Consider the following 21,184-nt stretch of genomic DNA (forward strand, 5'->3'; position numbering starts at 1 on the left):
TATTCTCCAAAAGCTAAACAAAATAGATAAAAGGGGTAATAGAGTAAAACAAATAAAAAAGCTATAGATTTCTAGTGGTAGAAGTAGTCAATTCTAATTTTTCTCTTGTTATTTTCTTTTATTGAAATAATATTCAACAATATTGGAATTGTCCAAATGTTGGATAATGAACTAGAATATGTTTGCAAGCATTCCACAATAACTAACAAGGAATAGACATTTTAAAAAGGAATAAGTCATAGCCATTTTGCTCTATAAAACAAGATATTACTGACAAAGTTAATCCAGTATTAAGACAAAATGGATACAATAGCAAAATACATTTGGAATGAATTGAGTTAAAGAAAAATTATCTTATTGTGATAAATTCTCTAAATGTAAAGACTATCTATGTAATTGGTAGCATAGATAATATTTATGTAACAAAAACTAGGTAGGCATGTAACTTGCTAGTTTGAATAACAATCTGTTGTAGATAATTTATTATGTCCATACATAAAAATCTACCTTATTCTTTTTCACTGACTGGTGTTCCTTAGCATATATGAATCATCAATAATCCAACTTTTATATCCATGGATTCTTTTCAAAATTTGCAATTTCAAAATAGCAAAGACATGTATATAAGAATAGCATCATTTAATCCTGTTCTTATTTAAATACTTACTCTTCCTGTTTACTTTCTACAGGTTTCTTTAGTATTTTTCCTTCTCAGTACTCCATAGTAATATGATGTCAAAATGAAAGAGAAACCCTGCTAAAATCCTTATTGTTAATGCTTTATATATATTTCATTTTAGAACAGATTGGATTGTTAAAATATTAAAAATTTTTTAAAATTTTTAAAAAAATATGTTAAAAATTTACCTTGAGGAATAAACATTTCTTAATATATTCTGAACTCTCTACTGTTCAGAAATATGTAGAGTTTTATTCTATTAAAGGCATTGTGACATTTTCTCAAATGCATTACCATGTGTTTTAAAATTTTTGTAGGTAGCAAAATCTTTTAAAGTTCTTTGGCAACTGATTGCCACTAATATAGTGAGATCCTATTATTTATACTGAATTTTATATTATGAGAGATTTCTAAATATATTCTGATAATATTTCAATGAACTTGTTGAATCCAACCTATTTCAAATTAGTGAAGTTTAACCTAATTGTTCCCATTTTTATTTGTTTTAGACTGTTCTGTCAGATTCAGATACTGGAAAACAATGACTTTACTCTTGACCTAGTTTTTAAATTGAATGAGAAATTTTATAGTATTTCATAATCAATATCTACTTTCGATTCCAATGAAAACTGTATTTATCTTATATTGGAAATTTTTAAAAATCCTTTTATATTATATCTATTAGGGTAGGCTATGAAGTTTCAGTAAATGTATTGGCTTATAGATTAATTAAATGGCATTTCTTCTTAAATTAATAAATATAACAAATTAGGTTGTATAGCTCCTATTTTGATACTGGGAGATTTATTATATTAATTTACAGAATTTTCTAACCATACTATCTAATTTGCTGAATAATCCCTACAATAATTTCAGTTATGCTTAATTTTACATCATTTTTCTATTTTACAGGTCCACTTGGTTTGTATTTTTAAGTATCTATTTTCAAGATATTATTCTCTAATCACACTTCAGTATTTTTAAGCATTCATTATATTACTTCTTTATCTGATAGTGGGGGACACATAAGAATCAAGTCTTGTGGATTTCTTCCTACCAGTCATCATTCATGGTGGCCCATTTCTTCCATGATTTGCACTTGTGGCTTGAATTTCAGTCATTTTCTGAAGCCAGTGTTGAGGATTCAGTCCTTGGTTTGGTTCTTCTAAGTATTCCAGGAACTTTACCAATGCAAGTCTAATGTTTGCATTATTTTTCTTGACTTGGGCATTCCTGGGCAATTTTGAGTATGTTTAGACTCCAAATGTGAAAGACATAAACCCTAAGTGCAAATTTTCAGGGAAAAAAACTTTTAAACTAACAATGCCATTCCTAGGCAAACCCACAAGCTTATAATCTTTTATAGATTTTCTTTTGTTTCTGAACCTAGAAATGAATTCTACTGTCTTTAAATATGAGCTGTGATTATAAATGTACAACTTCTATATTTCTAGGTGTTTTCTCAAATCTGTAGGTTTTTAGTTTGCCAAAGTTTAACCATTAGCTTTTTAAACATTAGCTTTTTTTTTTATCTATTATGAACATTTCAATATTCAACCTCTTTCTCATCTCCAAGTTATATCCTATTCACCAGCTCCGTACCCCACTAGACTTTTGGAAAATGATAAAATGCAATATACTTTCTCCTACTTTCTTTCTTCCCTTGAACTTTACATTACTCTACTCTTTTAAAACAATTATTAGTATATGTTTGTGAAACATAATAAATATATTTATCATTGTACATACACATATCACATCTCAGTTATTTTTACTTCCTCTCCACTCTCTCTTTTCTTCATCCCCAGATACCCTTACCAGCTCCACAAAGTCTATCTCCTTGTTGCCTATCATCTTTTTCTACTCTTTAAGGAACTGGTAGAATTGATATTTATCTGGCCTTTTCTGTGTAGATGGTACATTTTAATAAGATATAGAATGTACTGAAGAGTGTGACCTGGAACAATAGCACTTTGGGAATGTACTCATGAGGAAGAGGGAAAGAGGGCCAAAGGACACACACCAGTCCATAGGAGGCTGGAAAAGAGTCAGAAGAAAAGGCACTTCAGGGACAGGTGAGGAGAGTCTGATAACTTTTCTAGAAATGACAATAATTAGGTTTCCATTCCGTAAAGCCGAAATTTGTTTTATTTTGTTTTGTTTTCTCCCCATTAACTTTATTGGTACATTTTAGCTATAAAATACAGTTACATTCATCATTGGGATCTTGTACCATTACATGAGTCTCTTGGTTCTTATTTTTTTTCCCCTTCCCTTGCCCTCCCCTCACCCCCTCCACCCTTCCCTATTTGCAAAGACCTTGTTTCCATTTTTTTCCTCTTCTCATATTTTTTCCTTTCCCTTTTTTCCCTTCCCCTACCCCTCCCAATTCCCCTGCTCTTTTAGACCTTTCCTTCCTGTTACACAATATCAGTTATACATTTTTTAAATTATAATATCAAGATCTAGGAGACATTACCACAGATTTTACAGAATTTAAAAGGATATAGAAAGCATATTACAAAAATCTTTTTGAAATAAATTTGACAACTTCTAAGAAGTAACTTAGAAAACAAATTAATCAAGCTAACTCTGGAGGAAATATAAAATTTGAATAGCACCTATTAAAGAAAGTATATTCCTAGCTTGAAAACCTACCTATATGACAGCAGCAGGCTCATAAACATTTTAACTGATAAATTATATCAAATAATTAAAGCAAAAAAGAGAAGGAACACTTCTCCCCTCATTTTAGGAACTCAACATTGTGCTAATCCTAAAATTGGATAAAGGATTGATGAGAATTTTGGCTGTTTCCAAGATTTAGCTATTACAAATTGTGCTGCTATAAAGGCATGGTGGCACTTGCCTGTAATCCCAGCACTTGGGAGGATGAGGCAGGAGGACCTCTGTGAGTTTGAGGCGAGCCTGGGCTACATCCATTGAGGATGCCCTACCGAGATCCCGAGTTGCGAAAATGCCGAATCACCCCACTGCAGACAGGCAGGTCTGCCCATGCCCTACCGAGGTCCTGAGTCACACGGAACATGCCGAATAAGCCTGATGCAGACAGGCAGGTCTGTGCATGCCCTACCAAGGTCCCAAGTCACGCGCAAGACAGTGAATCACCCTGCTGCAGAGAGAACACTACAAAGATGCAGAGGACACCAGACCACCAGACCAAGGTACTGAGTCCCGCTGCTCCTGGCCCAGAGGTAAGGGTTTCTGAGCCGCAGTCCCACTGCTCCTGGTCCACAGGAAGGGGCTTCCCGGTCACCATCCCTCCCGCTGCTCCCAGCCCAGAGGAAAGGGATCTTGGTTCACCTTCTGTCCCACTGCTGCTGGACCAGAGGAAGAGGATTCCAGGCCACCATCCATCCTACCACTCCCAGCCCAGAGGTAGGGGCTTCTGAGCCACCATCCCACTGCTCCTGGTCCAGAGGAAGGGGCTTCCGGCCACCATCCCTCCTGCTGCTCCCAACAAAGAGGAAAGGGCTTTTGGGTCACCATCCCTACTGCTGCTCCTGGCCCCTGAACCACCTCACCCAGCTCAGAGGAGGTAATCCCTGAAGGTGATAACAGCCACCCGCCCCAGTCGAAATGAGAAAACATGTAAATAAATCTCAAAACCAGATTTCCACATCACCTACAGCAACCCCAAAGGGAAATGAGATGGAACACTCTGATACTCAACCACCTGGACCCACTGAACTGGCAACAAAAGAGGATCTGGGAAAAATGAAATCAGAAATAATTTCTCAGATAACAGGAGAAATTGCACCCCTAGTGCAAGGCATGATTAATAAATCTAGAGAGGAGCTCAGGAACATAATGGAATCCCAACATAAGAAACAAATGGAATCCATAAAATAGATGCAAATAGATTTCCAGGACATGAAAAACTCCACTGAAAGTCTACACAGCAGAATGAGCCAATGTGAGGACAGAATTTCAGACAAAGAAGATAAGACTGCAATTAGTGACCAGGAAAAGAAAAATTACTTCAAAATTGTAAGGGACCATGAGAAATCAATCCAGCAGCTGCTAGATGATGCAAAGAAGAATAACATAAGACTGATTGGGCTCAATGAAGAAACAGGAGAGATTGGAGATGACGTAAAAAAATCTCTTCACAGAAATAATGGCAGAAAACTTCCCAAGCAGGGGAAAAGAGCTTGACATACAGATAAGTGAGGCATACAGGACTCCAAATAGCTTTGATCAAAAAAAGATCTACACATAGGCATATAATTGTTAAGATTCCAGAAACACAACAGAAAAACAAAGTTCTCCAAGCAGTCAGAGAAAAGAAACAAATCACATAAAAGGAAAGCCCATCAGAATCACAGCAAACTTCTCAACACAAACCATCTAGGCAAGAAGAGCTTGGAGTGACATATTCCAAGCCCTAAAAGAAAACAGCCTCCAATCCAGATTGATGTACCCTGCAAAACTATCTTTCAAAATTGATGGAGAAATAAGATACTTTCATGACAAAGAGCACCTTAGGAACTTCGTGAATACCAAACCAGCACTCCAAAGAATTTTACACAATATCCTAGGAACAGACATTGAGGATCACAACCCCAGGAAGCAAAGCAGAATGAACCCATCTGACATGACAAGAAATTAAATGTAAAGGGGGAGAACCCAAGAAAAACAAAAAGTCATGGCTATGACAAGTCAATACATTTCAGTTATAACCATCAATGTTAATGGTCTCAATTCACCAATCAAAAGAAATAGACTGGCAGAATGGGTAAAGAAGCAAAATCCAACAATATGCTGCATACAAGAAACACACTTCATTAAAAAGGAAACTCATAGACTGAAAGTTAAAGGGTGGAAAACAATACTCCATGTGACAGGAACCCGAAAAAAAGCAGAAGTAGCTACCCTCTTTGCAGATCAAGTAGATTTCAAACCAAAACTGATTAAGAGAGATGAAGAAGGACACTACATCCTTGTAAAAGGAGAAATCCAAGAAGAAGAGATGACAATCATAAATATCTATGCACCAAACACTAGTGCACCCAACTATATAAAACAAATACTAACGGATATGAAAAGTCATATATGCACTAATACAACTGTAGTGGGGGACCTAAACACCCCACTGTCACAAATAGATAGATCAACTAGACTAAAAATAAGTAATGAAATACTAGAACTCAATTGAACTCTTGAACAAATGAACTTAACAGATGTTTACAGAGTCTTCCACACCACAAAATCAGAATGCACATTCTTCTCAGCTGTACATGGGTCATTCTCCAAAATAGACCACATACTCACCCATAGAACATGTTTAAGTAAGTGCAAAGGAATTGAAGTTATCCCCTGTATATTATCAGACCATAGTGGGATGAAATTGGAGATCCATAGCAAAAGAAACTCAAAAAATTTCATAAACACATGGAAATTGAACAACACACTTCTGAATAACCAATGAGTCACAGAGGAAATTAAAGAAGAAAACAGACAGTTCCTTCAATTAAATGAAAATGACAATACAACATATCGGAATCTATGGGACACAATGAAAGCAGTCTTACAAGGGAAATTCATAGCAGTGAATACACATATTAGGAAAATAGAATGAGCCCAATTAAACAACCTCATGCTGAACCTCAAGGTTCTAGAAAAAGAAGAGCAGGACAACCCCAGAGCTCATGCAAGGGAGGAAATTATAAAGATCAGAGCAGAAATCAATGCAATGGAGACTAAGAGAAAGATACAAAAAAATCAATGAAGCCAAGAGTTGGTTCTTCAAAAGAATCAACAAAATGGACAAACTTTTAGCCAACCTTGTCAGAAAAAGGAAAGAAAAGGCCCAACTCCATGCAATTAGGAATGAAAAGGGTGAAATTACAACAGACCCAGCAGAAATCCAGATGATCATCAACACCTACTTCCAGAACCTATACGCCAATAAGATGGACAACACAGAAGAAATGGACAGATTCCTAGATACATATGAATTACCAAAGTTGAACAAAGAAGACCTAAAAATCCTGGACAACCCAATATTAACCAATGAAATTGAAAAAGTAATTAAAAACTTATGAACTAAGAAAAGCCCAGGCCCTGATGGCTTCACTGCTGAATTCTACAAGACATTTAGAGAGGAACTGTTGCCACTACTGTTTAAACTCTTCAGTGAAATTGAAAGGGAAGCAGTACTCCCAAATTCATTCCTGGAAGCAAGCATCACCTTGATCCCCAAAGCAGAGAAAGACCCAATTGAAAAAGAGAACTATAGGCCAATCTCACTAATGAACATAGATGCAAAAATCCTTAATAAGATAATGGCAAACAGAATGCAGAAGATCATACACCCTGATCAAGTGAAATTCATCCCAGGAATGCAGGGATGGTTCAATATATGAAAATCAATCAATGTAATACACTATATCAATAGAGCCAAGGACAAAAACCATATGATTATCTCCATTGATGCAAAAAAATCATTTGACAAAAGCCAACATGCATTTATGATAAAAACCCTACAAAAAATTGGAATAGATGGTCTCTACCTCAAACTGATAGAAGCCATCTATGAAAAACGAACAGCCAATATCATGCTAAATGGTCAAAAACTGAAATTCTTCACACTAAAATCGGGAACAAGACAAGGATGTCCACTATCACCACTCTTGTTCAATATAGATCTGGAAACATTAGCCACAGCAATTAGACAAGAGAAAGAAATAAAAGGAATAAAGATAGGAAATGAAGAAGTCAAATTGTCATTATTTGCAGATGACATGATACTCTATATAGAAGACCCCAAGAACTCCACCAAAAGTCTTCTAAACTTAATAACCAAATTCAGTCAAGTAGCTGGTTACAAGGTCAACACACAAAAATCAATAGCTTTCCTCTACACCAATGACAGACTTACTGAGAGAGAAATAGGGCAAATAATTCCTTTCACAATAGCATCCAAAAAACTGAAATACCTAGGAAACAACCTAATGAAAGAAATCAAAGATCTCTTCTCTGAAAACTCTGGCACTCTGAAAAGAGAGATTGAAGATGATATCAGAAAATGGACAGACATCCCCTGCTCCTGGGTAGGAAGGATTAATATAGTGAAAATGGCCATACTTCCAAAACTGCTATATAGATTTAATGCAATTTGAATTGAGATCCCAGCAGCATACTTCATAGACCTTGAGAAAACAATCCAAAAAATTCATTTGCAACAAGAAGAGACGCACAATAGCAAAAGCAATTCTAGGTAACAGAGACATGGCAGGGGGTATCACAATCCCCAACCTGCAACTATACTACAAAGCTACTGTGATAAAAAAACAGCATGCTACTGGCAAAGAAACAGACTGGAGGACCAGTGGAACAGAATAGAAGATCCAGAAACAATGCCAGACACACTCAGCCACTTCATCTTCAATAAAGGAGTCAAACACCCTCACTGGAAGAAAGATAGCCTCTTTAATAAATGGTGCTGGAAAAATTGGGCTTCAACTTGCCAAAAGTTAAAACTAGACCTATATCTCTCGCCATGCACTAAACTAAAATCAAAATGGATTAAAGTTCTAAATATTAAAACAGAAACTCTGAACCACTTGGAACAGAGGTTAGGTAGAACCTTTGAAGACATCGGTGTAGGAAAAGATTTTATGAACAAATCTTCAGGTGCCTGTGAACTAGCACAAGCAATCAACAAGTGGGATCTCTTCTTATTAAAAGGCTTCTGCACAGCAAGAGAAACCACCAGCAATGTGAAGAGACAACCCACAATGTGGGAAAAAATCTTCACTTGCTCTTCCTCAGACAAAGGTCTACTATCTTGAATCTATAAAGAACTTAAAAAGATCAGTCCGCCCAAATTTAAAGACCCAATCCAAAAATGGGCGTCTGAAATGAACAGATATTTCTCAGACAAAGAAGTAGAAATAGCAAATAAATACATGAAAAAATGTTCAACATCACTGGTCATTCGAGAGATGCCAATGAAAACAATGCCGAGATTCCACTTCACGCCAGAAAGAATGACTGCTATCATGAAATCAACCAATAACAAATGCTGGAGGTGCTGTGGGGAAAGAAGAATCCTGCTCCACTACTGGTGGGAGTGTAGACTGGTGCAAGCACTGTGGAAATCAGTATGGAGATACCTCAAAGAACTAGGACTGAAAGTCCCATTTGACCCCACTATTACACTGCTGGGGATCTTCCCCAAAGAATTAAAAGAAACATACCACAGTGATATATGTGCACCCATGTTCATAGCAGCACAGTTGGTAATAGCTAAAACTTGGAAACAGCCCAAATGCCCATCAACTGGAGACTGGATAAAGAAAATGTAGTTTTTTTAAAAAATGAAGTACTACTCAGCCATAAAAAATGAGAAATTAGAGACATTTATAGCTAAGTGGATGCACATTGAAGCGATACTCTTAAGTGAAATAAATAGGACACAGATGAATAAATACCAAATAGTTTCTCTGGAGTGAGAAACAGAAAGTGTAAATAAGGACTAAATGTATAATAGGTAATGAGAAATAGGAAGAAAAGGGGCAAAGGGGAAGGAAGTGGGAGGGCTTGGGGAAAGGATAGAAGGGAATGGGATTGATATGAGAAAATGGAAAACTAGGAACAAAATCTTTGTACATAGGGAGGACTGGAGGGGTTGAAGGGAGGGCTGGGCAAGGGTGAAAAATAAGTACCAAGAGAGACTATGTAAAGGTGCAAATTTCCAGTGATGAATATCATTATATTGTATACCTAAAATGTACCAATGATTAGAATGAATAATTGATAATGGGAAATAAGAAGAAAAGGTCCAAAAGGGTAGGGGTAGTGCGAGGGGCAGGGGAAAGGAAAGAAAGGAAAGGAAAAATGCTGAGAAATGGAAAAAATGGAAATAAACTCTTTGTAAATAGGGAAGGGTGGAGGGCATGAAGGGAGGGCTAGGAATGGGGAAAAAATAAGAACCAAGATGCATTATGTAAAGGTACAATTCCCAATGAGAAATGTAGTTGTGTTGTATACCTACAATTTACCAATAAAAGAATTTAATAATAAAAAAGAAAGAAAAAAATAAAAAATAAATTAAATTGGATAAAGATAAGACAAGAAAAATGTATGAACATAGATAGAAATTTGTTTAACAAAACAAACTATTAGAAGTCAGATCTGGCAGGATGTAGAAAGTGCTTTTGTTATAGGGATGGCAGTGTTGGTTCAGCATTGGAAGATCCATCCCCAAAAGTCATCATTTTAACAGAGGAAAGGAAAAAGATATATGATCCTGTCACTAGTTGGAGAAAAAGTATTAGACCAAATTCTATAGCTGTTCATGGTAAAAGCTATCAGGAGACTAGAAGTAGAACAGAAACTTCTCAACAGATTAAAGACATGTACTCCATACTTCCAGTGAGAACGCCTTGTATGAATGGAGAAGATACAATGCTTTCTCCTTAAGGTGGGGAACAAGGGCAGATACGCTTACTCTTTATCTGGCCATTAAACTTTGAAACCTAGTCCCCACCAAAATAGTCTGGCAATAAAATGACACAACTAGGATAGGATTGGGATGGCACAAGCAAAATCTTTATATGTAGATGAAATGATCATCTACAGAGAACATACTAAGAAATGTCGAGGAGCCCCTATAATTTATACTTGAATTTAGGAGGATTAGAAAACACAAGGTATATATAAAAATTCAGGTCTGTGTACACTTACTATAAATGAAGAACTGGATATTGAAATTTTAAAGTTATGAAGGAGTACAAAGGACCCAGAAAAGCCAAAAACAAAAAGAAAAACAGTGTTGGAAGACGTTTAGCACCCAATTTTAAAACTTCTTCTAAAGCTACAGTAATCAAGGCAGTGTTGTTATAAGGAAAGACATATAGATCATTTGAAAAAAACAGAGAATCTAGAAATAGAACCACACATATGTGGTCCACTGAGTTTTGAAAGATTATTTAACATTAGCATTTTATAGAATATAAACTCGATTCAAGAGCTGAGGAAGAGATAGTCTCTTCAGCAAACAGCACTAGAACATCTGGTATCTGTATATAAAAAAATTAACCTCAACCCTTTTTTTCCATACATGAAAATAACTTGAAGGGATCTATGAACCTAAATAAGAAAACCTAAAAGCATAAAACTTTAAGAAGAAATTATAAGGGAAAATATTTTTGAATTCAGGGTAGACAAGAACTACCTAGGATACAAAAAACATGATGTATAAAAGAAAAAAAATTGATAAATGAGATTCCATCAAAATTTAGAACTTTAAATGACATCATTAAAATGAAAAGTAGTTCTTAAACAGACCATATTCACAATGCATATAACCTATGATCAGAATATATAAAGAATTCTTAGAGCTCATTAATAGACAACCCACTTAAAGTATAGACATAAGAAGACGATAAATAGCCAGTATAGCACAAGGAATGTTGTGCAACTCTAGAATCAGAAAAATACTAATCAGTACAATAATAAGATTGAATTATACACTCAGTAGGGGGATGAAGTCAAAAGTTTTAAAAGCCTTGTCATGACTTTTTCTTTTTGTTGGATTCTCCCCTCTTGCGTTTAATTTGTCACACCCAATGGATTCATTCTGCTGGGTTTCCTGGGGTTGTGATCCTCATTGATTTTTCCTAAGGTATTGTCTAAAATTTTTTGGAGTGCTGATTTGATATTCATGAAGTTCCTGAGGTGCTCTTTGTCATCAAAGTATCTTATTTCTCCATCAAATTTGAAAGATAGTTTTGCAGGGTACATCAATCTGGGTTGGAGGCTGTTTTCCTTTAGGGCTTGAAATAGATCACTCCAAGCTCTTCTTGCCTTGAGGGTTTTCATTGAGAAGTCTGCTGTGATTCTGATGGGCTTTCCTTTGTATGTGATTTGTTTCTTTTCTCTCACTGCTTGTAGAATTTTGGTCTTCTGTTGGATTTCTGGAATCCTAACTATTATATGCCTATGTGTAGATTTTTTTGATTAAGGCTAGCTGGAGTCCTATATGTCAAGTTCTTTCCCCCTCCTTGGGAAGTTTTCTACCATCACTTCTGTGAAGTTTTTTTATGTCATCTGCACTCTCTCCTCTTTCTTCATTGACTCCAATCAGTCTTATGTTATTCTTCTTTGCATCATCTAGCAGCTGCTGGATTGATTTCTCATGTTCCCTTACAATTTTAAAGCAATTTTTCTTTTCCTCCTCACTAATTGCAATCTTATCTTCTATATGTGAAATTCTATCCTCACATTGGTTCATTCTGCTGTGCAGACTTTCGATGGAATTTTTAATCTCTTGGAAATCTGTTTTTATCTGTTTTATGGATTCCATTTGTTTCGTATGTTGAGATTCCATCATGTTCCTCAGATCTTCTATTTTTTTATCTGTGTCCTCTCTAAATTTATTAATCATGTCTTGCACCATGAGCAAAATCTTTGTTGTTATCTGAGTAATTATTTCTGATTTCATTTTTCGCAGATCCTCTTTTGTTGCCAATTCAGAGAGTCCAGGTGGTTGAGTATCAGACTGTTCCATCTCATTTCCCTTTGGGGTTGCTCTAGGTGATCCAGAAGTCTGTTTTTGAGGCTTGTTTATGTGTTTTCTCATTTCCACGGTGGGGTGTGGGGGTGCTTCTGGCACCTACGCAGCTCACCTTTTCTGCTCTAGGAGCTTGGTATGGCAGCCGGGGAGCTTCCTTCTGGCTGCTGGGACAGGCTGAGTTTCTCTACCCTAGGAGCCTGGGATGGAGCCAGGGAGCTTCCTTCCAGGTGCTGGGTCAGGCTCACCTTCTCTGCCCTAGGAGCCTGGGATGGAGGCGGGGAGCTCCATAAAGCCAAAATTTGACATGAAATCACTTAAGGGCCTTTATGTACCCTCACTTTATAGGGTTGTAGGTGGCAGAGCATCAGAGGGGTCAGGCTGTGCCTTTAAACCAGAGGGCAGTCTGCACAACTGGTCTCAAAGGGAAAATCCATAGCGCTCTGCAAACTCCACAGCTGCAAATATTTGGAGACTGAATCAGGCCTTGAGTAATTATCTTGACATTCCATTGTAATCATTTGATAACTCAATAAATAATCAATACTGGCTATGTAATTAAAAAATAGTTAGAAATTTCAGCCCATAATTTAATAAGTAAAGCAAGTGTCTCAGGCACTTGTTTAAGTTATTGTAGAAATAATTTTTCAGTATACATTACATTGATCCTCATCTTTCAAATGATAATTTGTCTTAACATCTTATTGACATTTTAATAATCTTTAGAAAACCAGGAGACCTATGATGTGAGCCAATCCTGGTTCTCTTCCCTACTCTCTGGGCTCCTCCACTAATCCTTGAAGAATAGTTCTGGGGAATAAGTGACTTCCATAAGGCCAGATGACTAGGCTTAAGTTTAAACTTTTTTGAATAGTGTTTGTTCATAATGTGATGTCACATCCTTGTTTAAGGAGAAACTAAGTAATTAGTGACTAAGTTAACAGTTTTGCAACAAACAGTACCATCTGCTTCCTGTGAGAGATGTAGGTAACATGAAGACCGAATTTATAAAAATGGGTAATGTGGGCCAGGGATTTAGCTCAGTGGTGCCACTGCCTTCCTCTCAAGCTCAAGGTACCAAGTTTGATCCCAGGTACAAAATACAAAAGAGCAATGGGCACAGAATAATCACACACCAACCCCCCTCCCCCCATATATATAGGATTCATGCATGACAAATTATTTTTACCCTAAATTCATAAAGATGATCTTTCCTCAGACAGAATATTCCTATATGCATCTGACCAATTTAAATCACATTTATTAAACCTTATCTTTTCTACCTTCAGGGAAGATGCTGAGTGTGCTTATTCTGTTTCAGAAAATTCTGTTCTAAAAACTCATTTAATTTGAATAAATGTCTTATACAAGAAGACTGGCGCATTTATAAATGAGGTTAAAAAGAAAAAGCATTGCTGTCTACATGAAATAAAACCTTTCAAGTGAACCTATTTGCCTTTTAAACCAAGAAAATTCCGGTGTTCTGTGATCTAACAGCAAGGCACAGAACATTACCCGACCACTCACCCTGACAGAGGCTGCTTTTCCTGCGTAATTGGTGACTTTGAAAACAAACCACATGCTACTGTGCAAACAAAAAGCGACTAAATGGCAAGGGGGCCCAATCTTAGGTTTCTAGGATGTTTCATTATCACTTTTCTTGTTAGAATAACAGAAATGTTTTAATTATTTGTGTTTCTTCTTTTAAGACTGTCTATGTTTTACCAAAGCAATTATGGTAACTAGATTAGCTCAGTTATTTGGAAGCTTCTTTAGCTCATGGAGTACAGCCAGGGCTAAAATAAAATGCACATCTTGCAACCTTGCTACATAATGTGTAGCCCACAGACCTGCATCAGAAATATCACTGGGAGCTTGTTAGGACGTCTCAGCTTCCGATCCACACTTGAAAATTCCAAATGTGCATTGTAATAAGATCCGCAGGTGATTTATATTCTAGAAGAGATGAATAAATGCATACTTTGCATTTTTCTGTCAGTTTCCTGTATTGCCAATCTCTGACAGGTCTCCATTTTCAACCCCGCGGCCCCTAAGTTTATCACATCAATTTCCTGCTTACAAAAATTGCCTCGGTCCATTTGGCTGTTAAAATTTTCTTTTCATTCAGTGGTTGTCTGGGCTCACTGGCCAATTATCCTGTCCCTTTTTGGGGTCTGTTAGCTCTCTGCTTTTCTTCTTGTATCCTCTTGCCTCCCATGGCTTGTGTTTCCTGTCCCCTATCCTCCAGCTCCACATATTCCCCACTCTTAACACATAGATATGCATGCTTCATTAGATTTGCACACTCATATTTTATTATGTTGAAAAATTTATGGCAATTTTCTTTTCTTAATCAGAAAAATATAGTAAGTAGTATATGGGAGAGTTTTCTTTAATTCTAGTTATTTTGTGTACATGTACCTCACAACCTGAAGAAAAGCCAAGGATTCTTGCCATAAGAAGGATTTTAGGTTGTCGTTTTAGAAACTCAAAGTCTAACCTTTTTAATGACTAAATGTCAAACAATGTTTGAAACAAAGATCCATCATGGGATTTCATAGTGCTATCAGCATATTTCAGTTTAAAAAGTCAGTATTGCCTGATTAGACATGCAGTGTACTTTTGTCTCCAGCATTTTTAAAATTTGACAGAACAATATATTCTGGAGTCTAACCACATCTCCGATACATAGCTATATATTAATATCTTCTAATAATGTATAAATTAAGTCACAGTTAATTCCATGAAAAAAATAAAACAGCTAGTTTGATGCAGAGAGAGGAGTTTTTACTGATTGGTGGATTGTTTTATTTCAATGTCCAAACATTTTTAAAAATGTTGACCTAATAGAGACAGTCATACAAAATTTACCAAACTTAACTTTTACTTAAGATACAGTAAAAATACAATATTAACAAGACGTACTTCTATATCCGTAGCTTTCTGAAACATATTGATCATTCATGAATCTATGTCAGTTTCTTTGGTTTATATCTCCAGGTTTTTTTCTAGTTTACTTGTCTGAATTCTGCTATTGAATCATATTTAAAATTTGTCTATAAGGAATATAAAATTATAGATGAAGTTGTCAGTGAAGAAGACACTGTGAACTGGCAGCCCAGACACCTGAGTTCTCTCTAATTCAAACCTTGAGCCCTCAAAAGTACAATTTAATTTCTCACCTTCCATGTCCTAATCACAAAGTGAAGAACGTCCATCTCTTCTCTAAGGTCTCTTTTTTCTGTGGAAATCTCCCTTTCCTACCTCAGCTAAGATGTTCAGTCCTCTTTCAATTTGTGAGACACTATTTTTGAACATTTTTTGTGTGTCTGAAAATTTTTCCTTTTTGGCAATATTTTTTGTCCCACTTAGTTTATTGCTCTGGATTTCTGGGCATAGAGCCTATTTTGGTTTTATTTTTGTTTATGTTCATCTTTATTTCTATTTTTGAAGTTGATGCTTCATAAATATATTATTATACCCTGTAAAATTGGATAATAATAGTACAAAATTGATTTTCTATATTTACACATTCCTTGAGAACCTCCAGTGTTTACTGCAATTAGTCTAATTCTTCAAATGGAAGTTGTCACCTCCTCCCTTGCCTGAGGCAAAGCAGCAGGAAGTGCAAATCACACTCCACAGCCTGACACCGGGAAGAGGAAATAAATACCTCTGCATAGAATTTACACATCTGACAGTCTGTCAGCCTTGCAGGAATGGAAAAAAACCCTTTTATTGTAAAGAATCCTGGCACACCTTCTAATAATTAGAATAGCAAAATAATCAACATCTGCAGTGGAAAGGGATTGCACAGGTACACTTGAGTTGCAGAGTGGCCAACACATAGTATAGTGCCTAGCATATCATATCCTAGGTACTCAAATGTTTGCCAAGTAGAGTAAATGAATCAATATTGTTTCAAATAAATGTGTGTTGTTAATAATTACTAACAACTCCATTGTGTAAAGCCTTTGAGAGTCATCATCTCCAACCTTACAAAAATGATAACACAAAGTTTGACAAACTAAAAAATCAATGAACTGGGTTGGATTCATCAGACAGGTGAGATTGCAGAGCAGATAGCCTCTTGATGGCCAGAAATACAGAAGAACCTGGAAAGTCACAGCTGAGATTTGCTTTCTTGAGCCAGAAACTGCTGGCAATAAAAACTAATAGCCATATTTATATGACAACTTTGGCAAATTGCTGCAGGCTGAACATGAATTATTGTAAGAATGAGAAAACCTCAGGGTTTTAGGAGAGCCTCTCCTGTGGGCCTTACCTATGGAACTTCAAGTATTTGAGAAATATTTCTTCAAGGCTCTGGCAATGGAGGGAAGAATGTCTTTTGTGAAGTATGGCTAGAGATTTTTTTCTGGAACAAAGGGCTGCTCTCCAGGAAGAAAGACTTTAGAGAACCCTCTGCAGAGTGCTTGAGAGAGTACACTGATTCCAGTCCAGCTAGTGCTTGTCATCCTGTCCCACCTAACCTGCTAGGCTAGGGGCTGAGAAGCAGTACAGGAGGAAAGCAGTCCACTGTAAAGGCACAAATCCAGTGAAAGATGATGAAAATTATAGAAATATAGAAAATTATAGAAATATATAGAATATAGAAATATAGAAAATTATAGAATAATCTCTCTCTCCGCACCTGGACCTTACTAACCACACAAGCAGGACTTCAGTGTAACTGCAATGCATTCTGCTGGGTCTATCTCTGGGGAATATGGAGGGAACACCAAAGTCAGGAGGCCGGATAAGGACAAGGACATTATAGGAACATGAATACTGACATCAACAGATACAGCAAACATCTTACAAAGCCTAATATCTAAATATATCTTTTCACCTTGGTTTTTATTATCTGATAAAATATGTCTGGCTTTCAACAAAAAAAATTACTAGGTACACCAAAAGGCAGAAAAACTTTCTGGTGAGACAAAGCAAGCATCAGAACCACTCAGTTATGATACAGATGCTCATATTCTTCAACAGGAAACTTGAAATAACTGATTAGCATAAGTTTCTAATGTGAAAGAAGACAACAGTCAAGAGCAGAAGGCTAATAGAAACAGAGAGGTGAAAACTGTAACAGAATTTTAAGAATGAAAGAAACTAAAAATAAAAAAGGCTGTAACAAACAGAATGCTTCCTTTCATGGCTTGATCATCAGAGTGGCCACAAATCACTACTGTGTGAAAATAATTTGACTGATGAAATGCCACAAAATAATTCAATTCAGTAATCAAAAATAATGAGACTTTCAAATTACACCTATTTTTTTAAGATTGTTCAGCTGAGAATGTATAAGAGTTTCACAAATTTCCTACCCTTGAATATACATGGAATAGAATTTTGTTCAATTTCTTAAGAGAAGAAAAAAGATTCGTAAGCCCTCTTAATGGTCATACATTGTTCAGATAAAATGGAAGAAATATGTACAACTGAGCTATATTTTTAAAAATTAAAATTGTAAGTAACATTGTTTAAGGTTTAAAATTCAGAAAGCATATTTACCCAACTTTATCAAACTAGATAACTTATTAATAAAAAATTTACAAATGAATGGGAATGAAATAAAAGCTAGCAAGTGAAATATTATGGGGTTCAAAAAATAATAAAAAAGGCAAAGATGCTTAAATTACATAAGGAAAACTAAAAAGCAGATGGCCATTATTCATAAGATGTAACAGGGAATATGAAAAAATTATTTTATATACTAATAGATAATTTACAATTATGGCTACAGAATGAAAAATAACTGAACTGTGTGCATGGCTTAAAGTCTGAATGAAAATAATGTCCCTTTCTTTTCTCAATTATAATGCCAGTTCCTTGAAACTAAATATTTTAAGTTACCAAATAATTTAGAAACAATTTTTGATATTCACATACTCACCATTTTCCCTTACCTGCTCCTTCAAAACTGTTACATACAATAAGTAGAATTTAATTGTATTTTTGTACAATTTTACAGGAATTCTTTCTCATGGTAGCAGCTCACTCATAGTGGATTGATGAAAACACAATTCAATCAGCAGCCCTAATCGAACACCTACTGTGTATACATTACCATGTTCAAGAAACAGAAATACCATGGACAGAGGTACTTATCTTCATGATCCAAGAAAGGAGAACTCTCTGAAGGCTTGTAACAAGACACCAGTTAGGAACAATGACCAAAGCACTTAATAAAAAGGTAAAAGCAGCATACAGAAGAAATAAAATGCAAAATACAAAAATAAAGGTCTATATCATAGATTTGTCTGACAAGGCTTCCTAAAGGAGAAATCTTATGAGCCAGATTATTTTTTTAAAAAATCATTAACCTCTTTCACAGAGTCCCAAAAAATTACTTTATTTTGGGAAAAAAGAATACCTCAGTCACATTAATTTCAGTCAGATTCCAAGACTGTCAAATGCAAAGAATAAAATTATACATGGTGGTTTAACATTTTGTCTGTGTCCACACTGCTAGCAGAGAAGTGTTCTATAAGGTAGGTCTCTAGTAGCTGAAGCCACATTCTAAAATCTTCTCCTATCTAATGATAGGCTTGAGTACTTCTTTGTGTGAAATCTTTTTTATAAATAACTGACTCTGAATATCTTTTTTTTGGCTTAAATTCTTTTATTGGTACATTTTAGGTATACAATACATTTACATTTATCATTGGGTGCTTGTACCTGTACATAATGTATCTTGGTTCTTATTTTTTTTCCCCATTCCCTGTGCTCCCTTCACCCCCTCCACTCTTCCCTATTTACAAAGACTTTGTTTCCATTTTTCCCTTTTCTCATAATTTTTCCTTTCCCTTCTTTCCCCTACCTTTCCCCTCCCACTTCCTTCCCCTTTGCCCCATTTTTTCCTATTTCACATTATCTATTATTCATTTTAATCATTATTTACACTTTCAGTTTCTCACAGTAGAGAAACTATTTGGTATTTACACATGTGTCCTATTTATTTCACTTAAGAGTATGGCCTCAATGTGCACCCATTTAGCTATAAATGTCTCTAGTTTCTCATTCTTTATGTCTGAGTAGTACTCCATTTTATAAAAAAACCCACGTCTTCTTTATCCGGTTTCCAGTTGATGGACACCTGGGCTGTTTCCAAGCTTTAGCTATTACAAACTGTGCCACTATAAACATGGGTGCATGTATATTGCTGTAGTATGATTCTTTTAATTCTTTTGGGAAGATACCCAGGAGGGGAATAGCTGGGTCAAATGGGACCTCTAGTCCTAGTTCTTTGAGGTATCTCCATACTGACTTCCATAGTGGTTGCACCCGTCTACACTCCCACCAGCAATGGAGAAAGGTTCCTTTCTCCTCACAGCCCCACCAGCATTTGTTATTGGTTGATTTCTTGATAGCAGCCATTCTTTCTGGGGTGAGAGAAACCATGAACAGAGCTAAGAGACAATCTACAATGTGTGAAAAAACTTTTAGCAGCTGTACCTCAAAGTACTACTAACTAGAATATATAAAGAACTGAAAAAAATCAGACCCCCCAAATTCAAAGACCCAATTCAAAGAAGGGCATCTGAAATGAACAGACATTTCTCCTGCAAAGAAGTAAAAGCAGCAAATAAACATATGAAAAAATATTCAATATCACTGGTCATTCGAGAGATGCAGATGAAGACTCTGAATATCTTGGTTGTCTATATGAAAAAAGATTTTTAAAAAGAGCTATGTAAGTTTTATATGAGTGCATTAGGCCTTTATTCAATTCTCTTTTAGGAAAAAAACAGAATTATGCAAGCTAATTATTAAATATTATCACATTAGCTTCAGAGAATTTCAATAATGTTGTGAAATTGAAATGAAATTTATCTGAGAAAAGAAACATAGAAATTTTTAAAGTATAATATGTAAGAGAAAAATCTAAAAGCAGTTAATTTCAACAAGTAGGTAGTATGAACCAAGAATAAATATTTCAAATGAAAAATACATATATACAAACACAAGTATTGTATTTGTAGAAGAAGCAGGAATACCGAATATAAGAGTTGGCTCTGACATATGGATAATGTAATCTCAATTTGCAAAGATCTAAAGGACTTAACCAGAGAATCAATAACAGATTAAATTAGAAATTATTACTGGGAGGTGGAGATGGAGGGTGGTGATATCAGAACTATACACAGAGTCAAATAAATGAAATGTTGATGTCAGCAGGGAACCAAAATTAGAAAAGTGTCATGTGGAAATGGTCAAAAAAATGTCAGTCACTGGATTCCAAGGTCAAGGATCATAAAATATCATGAAATAAGGGTCATAGATAAAAGTTGAGAGATGGAGCATCACTGTTATGTTTTTCCAGTTATATGGGATAAGAGGGAAACCTACAAATCAAGCCATGTATGTATAGGGACTGTTGATCCCCTGCTTGTCATAGGATGACATGGTAGGACCAAAGAAAGTCTGTGAATACTGCAGGTTTGTGGTATTTTTGTCAGGTTAAGGAAATATGAAAAATCAACTCCACTTTTAGAAGTACCTTAAAATGAGAGAGTAGAGAGAGTGTGCAGGCAAATGAGGTTACATTTCCTGAAAAATTACAAAATCCTCTTGTAGTTCTCATTTTCTTTTCTTGTTTTCTCTCCATTTCTTTTCTTCTTTCCTTTCATTCTTCCCTTACCATTGCTCCATGCCATTTTCCTTTTTTGTTAAACTTATTTGTTTAGTATTTCTGTCTTCCCAGATGTACAAATGAACTGTTGTGAAACAAGAAATCATTCAATTTTTTAGGACCTAGACTTGTTAATGTAAAAATAATAACCCCTTTGCTTTCATTGGATAAAGGTCATGTGACATTCCATTTATTGGCATAGAATTTTATTTTTCTTCATGTGGAACAGTAGAAATGTTACTGTTTATCTAAGTCGATGTGCTTCAAAAAATGGTGCTGGGATCCACTAAAGTATAATTGACCAATATGTGCTATTCATCCA

The sequence above is a fragment of the Heterocephalus glaber genome, unplaced genomic scaffold, assembly GCF_053883595.1.
Source record: "Heterocephalus glaber isolate CG9 unplaced genomic scaffold, H.glaber_assembly_v1.0 deba00001457, whole genome shotgun sequence".
Taxonomy (NCBI): Eukaryota; Metazoa; Chordata; class Mammalia; order Rodentia; family Bathyergidae; genus Heterocephalus; species Heterocephalus glaber.